Source organism: Ursus maritimus, unplaced genomic scaffold (assembly GCF_017311325.1).
Source record: "Ursus maritimus isolate PB19 unplaced genomic scaffold, ASM1731132v1 scaffold_35, whole genome shotgun sequence".
NCBI classification, from domain to species: domain Eukaryota; kingdom Metazoa; phylum Chordata; class Mammalia; order Carnivora; family Ursidae; genus Ursus; species Ursus maritimus.
The window spans coordinates 5,352,379-5,360,333 of record NW_024426119.1 but is presented as its reverse complement, the minus strand read 5'-3'; the positions used below and the strand labels follow the sequence as shown (position 1 = coordinate 5,360,333).

General features: G+C 47.7%; 1 protein-coding gene across 2 annotated transcripts in view; it reads left to right on the top strand.

Annotated features, from left to right (window-relative positions):
- The window catches only part of RASGRP1 (RAS guanyl releasing protein 1), a 79,156-nt gene that overhangs the window by 36,177 nt on the left and 35,024 nt on the right, over positions 1-7,955 (top strand). The gene's annotated exons all lie outside the window — the stretch shown is intronic.

The window sequence follows — 7,955 nt, the reverse complement described above, 5'->3', positions numbered from 1 at the left end:
CCCCCCCCCCCCCCCCCGGCGTGCTGGGGCAGTTGCTCCGGCCCAGAGCCATCCACCCGCACCTCTCGCGGCTCCACGCTCAGGGAGCGCACGCGGTAGCTTGGACTTGGCCGTAACGGGAGTATTTCGACCGGCACTACAGATCAGGGGCCCCGCCGTCCCCCCGCAGAGCTGTGCTCTGAACGCCCGGCGGCCCACCGCTGGCAGCGGCCGTCCTGACTCGCAGATCCCTCGCTCGCCCCTCATGTCCCGCCCCCGGGCTTGAGGGGCCGAGGAGCAGACGCAAGCCCAGGGGGTACCCGGCACACGTTTGCAGCGGCGCAGGTGGTCGGCGTTGTGAGAGTTCAGGGTAGAAGCACCCCGTTCTGGGGCGCCTGGGTGGCACAGCGGTTAAGCGTCTGCCTTCGGCTCAGGGCGTGCTCCCGGCGTCATGCGATCGAGCCCCACGTCAGGCTCCTCCGCTATGAGCCTGCTTCTTCCTCTCCCACTCCCCCTGCTTCTGTTCCCTCTCTCACTGGCTGTCTCTATCTCTGTTAAATAAATAAATAAAATATTAAAAAAAAAAAACAAAACAGCACCCCGTTCTTCTTCGCGTGCACTTCCTGCCCTGGCAGCAATGCTGGCGCTAAAAAGCAAAATGAAACAAGGAACAGCAACAAACTGTTAACTTTTTTTCGGCTTGCTGATGTTTGTGTCCGCTCCAAACTGGATTTACAGCGTTGCTGTCAAGTATGTTTTCTTTCTTTGAAACATTTACCCGGTGTTGCACATTCACGATTCTCAGTGTGTCTGTCATCTTCTCCCGGGATCCCATCTCCTCACGTCTGGAGACACTGACCCCCACCAGCGGCCTCTGCTCTGTTCTAGACTCCAGACCCACCTCTCCCCCCCTGCGGTTTTCTGACCCTAGCGTTCCCTGGTTTTGCCACACGCACTGTTTGGCAGCATGCCCCCAGTGCTGACAGCTCGCCTACCCGCCGTGTGCAGGTTTCTGACCTTCTGCTTTCGGTACACTCTGAATCCTTCACGTATCAAGAGATGTCCGTGGAAACCAGAACAAAGGGGAAGCAAGACCCTGTTCTGGAGTCTCTCCGGTGTTGGTCGAGTTTTATGTGCCTTCTGCTGCAAGTCATCCCTGCCGCCTCCCCTGACAAACTCGCACTGTAGGAAAGTCATCCCTGGAATGCAGCTGATGGCACGTTTACTCTCATGGGAGTCTCATCGTTAGGGAGTAGTTCATTGCTGTCAGAGATAAATGTTCATAGCAGCAATGTCCACAATAGCTAAATCGTGGAAGGAGCCGAGATGCCCTGCAACAGATGACTGGATTAAGAAGTTGTGGTCCATATATACAATGGAATATTACTCAGCAATCAGAAAGAATGAGTTCTCAACATTTGCTACAACATGGACGGCACTGGAGGAGATAATGCTTAGTGAAATAAGTCAAGCAGAGAAAGACAACTATCATATGATTTCTCTCATCTATGGAACATAAGAACTAGAATGATCGGTAGGGGAAGAAAGGGATAAAGAAAGGGGGGGTAATCAGAAGGGGGAATGAAACATGAGAGACTATGGACTATGAGAAACAAACTGAGGGCTACAGAGGGGAGGAGGGTGGGGGAATGGGATAGACCGGTGATGGGTAGTAAGGAGGGAATAACTTATTTAATATTAAACCACAGAAAGGAAGAAGAGAGTGTGCAGACTGATTGAGGGGCAAAGGGCTGAGCCAGATGACCTCTTGAATCTCCAAGTTCTGGGTCACTTCTCCACGGATACCAAGATGCCCCTGAACCATCATGACGAGATAGGGTCTCTCCCTCCTCCCAACGCTGCCATCCTTCTGTGTGCTCACTCGTAACATTTGCTGCCTGATAGTATTGTGTGTCTTAGGTGTGTGCCTTATTCCCTAAGTAGATTGTGGGCTCCTTAATGACAAGCGGTTTCCTTAGAGCTCCTTAGCTCTCCTTTGGGACCTAAGACAGGGCCTGTCACAGAGGAGATTAATGACCAGTAGGTTAGTGACCAGTATAGGTTTTTAGTAGAAGTCGAATGAAAAGTCACTGTGTAGAATAGTTAGGGAGCCATATCCTTTCGCTGGAAAGGTACAAGCGGAAGCTGGGTAGCCACTTACCTGTGATGCTTTTAGGAAGAAACAATGCATGAGATAGAAGGTTGAGGTAGAAAACGTCGAAAGTCCTTTCCACCCCGAGAGTTTGTGATTCCATAAAGTGTAGTTATTTTTACCACTGAGCCTAATGATGGAAAATGTTCTTTTGTTTTTTGTGGGTTTTTTTTTTTTTTGATTCGTAGACAAATGACTATCTAGAAAACACATGGCTTTTCTTTGGTCCACAGGCGGGATGGGTCCTTAACTAGTATACTTCCCTAGCGGCATTCATTACTCCCCAGGTCTGGTGATAGAGTAGAGAAGATTGACATCTTGTACCCCGCTGAGGTTTCAGCCCTTTAAAGATGTCTCCCCTAAAGTGTGAGGAGCAGATGGTACTGAGAAAATATGCACATTTTATTATGCATTGCACATTTTACTTATTAGAATTTTTAGTGTGACACCCTGCATTTTGAAAAGCCTAAAGATGCAAACAAAATGAAATTATTCATTGAAATATTTAAATCAGCTTACAGCAATTATATCAAAATATCGAAATTAAATCCCATAGTCTGGAAGGTAAATTCCCCTTGACCACCCACTTAGAAATCTGACTATAAAAGGGAGGCTCTTCCTCTCCAAAAAGAAGAAGTCTTGTTCCGTGAGATGAAGTCGGGAAGGGAGTGCACCCTTGATGAGGTCCCACGGAGGCTGAAGACAGCACTGGGGAGAGATGGCGGCAGGAGCGAGGGCAGGTGAACATGCAGACTTTCTCCTGGTGGAAAAGGGGCGCCCAGAAGGGAGTTCTGAGTGTAGGTGCAGACATGCTTCTTCCCTCACCCCATTCCTGCCTCCCTTTGCTGAATGAGTCATCCCCTCCCGGCCTTACCATTTGCCAGCCCTCACTCCCACAGAGAGCATGTGAGGATTACCAGGCCGCAGTGGGGGAATGTCATGGAACTCTGGAAGAGGGGCGCTGCGAGGCAAAAGCAGAGAGCAAATATGATTTTGCCTCTTCTTATCTGAAGGGCAACTTTAATGATCAGTATCAATCAGCCAAGGCATACAGGAGTGTTTCAGAAATCATCCGGAGTGCAAAAGCTGTTCTTCCAAATGTGCATTGCTTCCAGCCCAGTAGCCCAACAGCATCTCTTAGACTCAGCCCTGAGCACTGGAAGAGATCTTAAAGCTGATCTTCTTCAGCCCCCATTTAACACTGGAATTCCCTATTCTGACCGATGGCCATGCGGCAGGCAGCCGAGTATAGTGGAGAGAGCCGGAGTTCTGGAATCAAAGAGACCTGGAGCCAGATCCAGATCCTAGCTCTTTGTCTCTTTGACCTAGAACAAATTACCTTATCTTTCTATACTTTGGTTTCCTCAGCTGTCAGTTTTGAGCAACACCAGCATTGCTGACTTACTTTAAGAATGAGAACATCGTTAAGGTGGTTAGCGCAGCCCCTGGGGTTAGTAGGACTTCAGAGGAGATCAGGCGCGTTCAGGGTGGTATGGCCGTAGACTGGACTTCAGTGAATAATAGCGGTTCTGCCTGTTCCAGATGTAACAGGTGTCGCTCTGCAGCCTCCTCAGTTGTGGGCAGTCCTGGTGGTTAGAAGTTTCTGCCCCATGTGGTGCTCAGTCCACTCCTTCTCAGCCTCCCCGGTTCTGTCTTTTGTGGCCCCACAGAACAAATCTAAACCTTCTCCCACAGATAGTACTCCAGATATGTGAAGACAGTTCTAATAGCTCCTCATAGTTTTTTCTGTGGTAAACCTATTTAGTTCCTCAAATCTCTCCATATGTCAGTTGGTTTTTGATCTCACCCAGGATACTTCTAAGCCCCTTCCCCTAACATATGAGCATCCCTGGAAAGATGCTAGGCAGCCACAAAGAACAGGGGAGATAGCAAGCCTGCCCGTACTGAAGAAGCCTGTCACTGTGTCCATGGCTCCTGTGAATAGTCTCATGCATTCCCTACAAAGATATTTTAGTTTCCCTGCTTTTTACCGTAGTATCCTGGAATATGACCCTACTACCTTGGTGAGGAAAGGAGCATTATAAAAACCATATTGTCAGATGCTAAATTGAAAAGTTAGCCCCCTTCCTCCCCCTGCCACCCCATGGGGCGCCTGGGTGGCTCAGTTGGTTAAGCATCTGCCTTCAGCTCAGGTCATGATCCCGGAGTCCCCGGATCGAGCCCTGCATTGGGCTCCCCGCTTACTGGGGAGTCTCCTTCTCCCTCTGCCCCTCACCCCCTCACCCTGCTTTCTCATACTCTCTCTCCCTCTCTCTCAAATAAATAAAGTCTTTAAAAAAAAATGGAAAGTTAGCCCCCTCATAATTGTGGTAGATTTGATTACATGTTACACGCCCCCCACCCCCACCATTTTTCACCTTCTGTGTGTCAGTGATATTCTTCATGCAACTTGAACGTTCCCACTCTTTCACCGGAGAGTCAGCAGCATGACTTGCTTTGGCCAGCAGAACGAGGCAGAAGTGACAGCATGCCAGTTCCAAGCCTAGGCTTAGAGGCCTTCAGTATTTCCAGTTGCCTTTTGGTGCCCTGCGGTCACCATGAAAGAACATGCCTCAGCGAGCCAGCTGGTCCAGGGCAGCCGGGGGGCCTGTGGAACAGAGGCCCCCAGCAAAGCCCAGCCTTTCTCAGCTGACCTGTCGGCCAGTTCACAGACACTTGAGAAGAAATAATTGAGTACTGTTTTAAGTCACCGAGTTTTGGGGTGGTTTGTTTTGTGGAATTTTTGTGGCAAGAGATCATTGTTACAGAAATTGGGCCAGAAAACAGAGTGCAACACTAACCGGTTCTGGGCAGTTTCAGCACCAACACCTGTGCAGTAAGCATTTTCCCCACAAGCATTTTTGCTGCATAGCTAATCAGGTGAAAAACAATTTGGCTATAAAAGATAAAATCGCAAAAAAAAACAAAAGAGGGATATTCATTTAAAAGGACGTGAGAAAACATGAAAAGTGAGTAACAAAATTAAGAAGACTTTATTGCAAAATACAAAATATTTGAGTATCTTTAACGTGCAGAGGCATTACTGTGCACGGAACGGAGTGTCCTGTGTGTCCTAACTAAGCACAGTCTTCAAGGTCTTTCATACTATCACACTTTTTTTTTTTTTTTTTTGGCTTATGGATTTGTCTCCTCGCTAAAATGTCCTCTTTCATTAAGACAGGTATCCGTTTCCAAATTCTAGGATGCGTATTTGTACCTGAGCTCCGTATCACGTTGTGAAGCCCTTCTCCACTGCTGTTTGTTCTTGGCATATTGTCACATGTCCCCTGGCGGACATTCCAAGTTCTGTGGGAAACAATGGGTTCAAAACTCGGTGCCACCATATAGACCATTGTGGGCGCTGAGCTTCATCTCCTATAAAAAGGGGGGTATGGCATCATGGAGAAATGAAGCCAAAATGTCAACCGGGTATTTTTTTTTTTAATCTTTTACAACAAAATTGCCTTAGTTTTGCCTGTTATGTGGCGAAAAAGCGTAGGGCAAAGATGCTAATGGTGAAAACACCCAACATGATACCGACCCGCCTCACTAAGTTGAGAAGAATTCATGAAAGATTAACAAAACTGGGGCACCTGCATGGCTCAGTCGGTGAAGCGTCTGCCTTCAGCTCAGGTCGGGATCCAGGGTCCTGGGATCGAGCCCCACATCGGGCTCCCTGCTCAGTGGGGAGCCTGCTTCTCCCTCTCCCTCTGTTCTTCCCCGCTGCTCGTGGTTGCTCGCTCTCTTTCTATCTCAAATAAATACGTTTTAAAAAATCTTTACAAAAAAAAAAAGATTAACTGAACTATAACCAGCCTAACTGAATACTTGATAAAAATGATTTGTCAAGTTGTAAACTGGGGTTTTTTTGGTAAACATTGGCCAAGAAGAAAACAATTACATATATTATGTATATCTTCGGTGAAATAGGTAATGACAAAAGCAAGCTCAATATCCAAAGACATTTGAAAAGTTAAGGTGTGTCCTATTTGATATCGTTCACTCATGTACTCAACAAACTTAATGAATACCTGACATGTATCCTCACTGTTCTAGGCCCTGGGAATAAAGTTGTGGAAGAAACAGGGCTCAGGTCTCATGAAGCTTATATTCTAGGGGAGACTCAGAATAAAAATTGAAATGATAACTTCTAGTCATGATAAGTGCTATGAAAAATCTCAGGCAGGGTAATGGCTACCTCAGGCAGTTTAAGGAAGACCTCTCTGAGGGTGCGACATTGAAACTGAGACGGGGGGGGGCACCTGGGTGTCTCCGTCAGTTACGCATCTGCCTTCGGCTCAGGTTACGATTCCAGAGTCCTGGGATCTGCTTGTGTGCTCGCTCACTCTCTTTCTCTCCCTCAAATAAATAAATTAATAAAATTTAAGGAAAAAAAAAAAGAAACCAAGACTGGAATGACAGGACTAGGCCAAGGGAAGAAAGGCCACATTGTAGGAAATGTCAAGTGCAACGTCTATGAGTTAGGAATAAACTTGGAGGGTCTGAGGTATAAATGGAAGGAGAGGAGTGATGTGGTATGAAATGAAGTGGGAGATATTAGAAGGGGCCAGAACATGTGGAGTCCACTGGCCACAGCAAGGATTTTGTGTTTTATTACAAGTGGAGTGGGGTCCATTAAAGGATATGAAGCACATGACCTGGTTTACGGGCCCTCTCCTGGCTTCTATGTGGAAAACGGACAAGAGAGAATGCGGCGTGGGGGGGGGTCATTTGGGTTCGTGCAAGATGGTGCTGTCTACAGCTAGTCTGTGTAATGGCAAGGATGGAGAGAAATGGACTGGTTTGAGGTACATTTTGAAAGTAGAATCAAGAGTCGCTGATGGATTGGTTGGGAGGGAAAGTGAGAAATTAAGGAGGACTCCTAGGTTTTCTGTTCATGTAGCTGAGGGTGGTTGGTGGTGCCGTTTCCCAGATGAGGAAGAATGGAGGAGGGCTGGACTGGGGGGAGAGCGAGGTCAAGAGTTGCGGTGCGGGGGATGAGTTAGTTAAGTTTGAAATTAGACCTCTGTGTTGCTTTGCCAAGGAAGGATGTAAGACATGTTAATTTGGTACTCAGGCTAAAGGTGTCAGTTGGGCAGTCGTCAGCAAATAGATGGTGTTTTCGCCAAAGGACTAGATACGTTCACCCCAGAAAGAAAAGTGAAATTTTTTAATTTAAAATTTAAGAAGTTTCAAAATTTTTAAATTGTTTTTTAAAAAGAAGTGGGAGGACTAAGCCACAGAGCATGGTGACATTTAAATGCTCAGCAGAGGAAGAGGAGACAGAAGAAGAGTGTGAGAGAGAAGCTGAGACAGTGTGATGTTATGGAAGCCAAGAGAAGAAAGTGTTCCAGGAAAGAGGGTTGTCAGCTGAGGTTGGGTTGGGTTGGGTTGGGTTGAATGCAACCTGAATCATGAAGTCAGACGAAGCCAGTGAAACAAAGTGTTGGATTTGGCAACATGGGTCTGGGTGGTGACCTTGAAAATAAACTGCTCACTGCGAGAGCAGAGGTAGAAGTCGACACGGACCGGTGGGAAATGGAATGGGAGGTGCGACATTGGTGGCAGCGAGGCTCTGCTACAAAGGGGAACAGAGAAACGAAGAAGTCCTCGAGCTGGCGCGAGCCTAAGGCTTGGCCACATTGTGTTTAAATGCCACGAGTGAGGAAAGCAGGAGAGAGAGAGGAAAGTGGATGGTGCGGGAGAGGATGTGGGCAGAGGCAGAATCAGCATCCTTGAGAGAGGAGGAGACCGTGCGCCCAGTGGAAGCCACGGCCTCTGAAAGGCCACCCGGGGAAATGGAGGCAGGCCGGCGGGGGGGGGG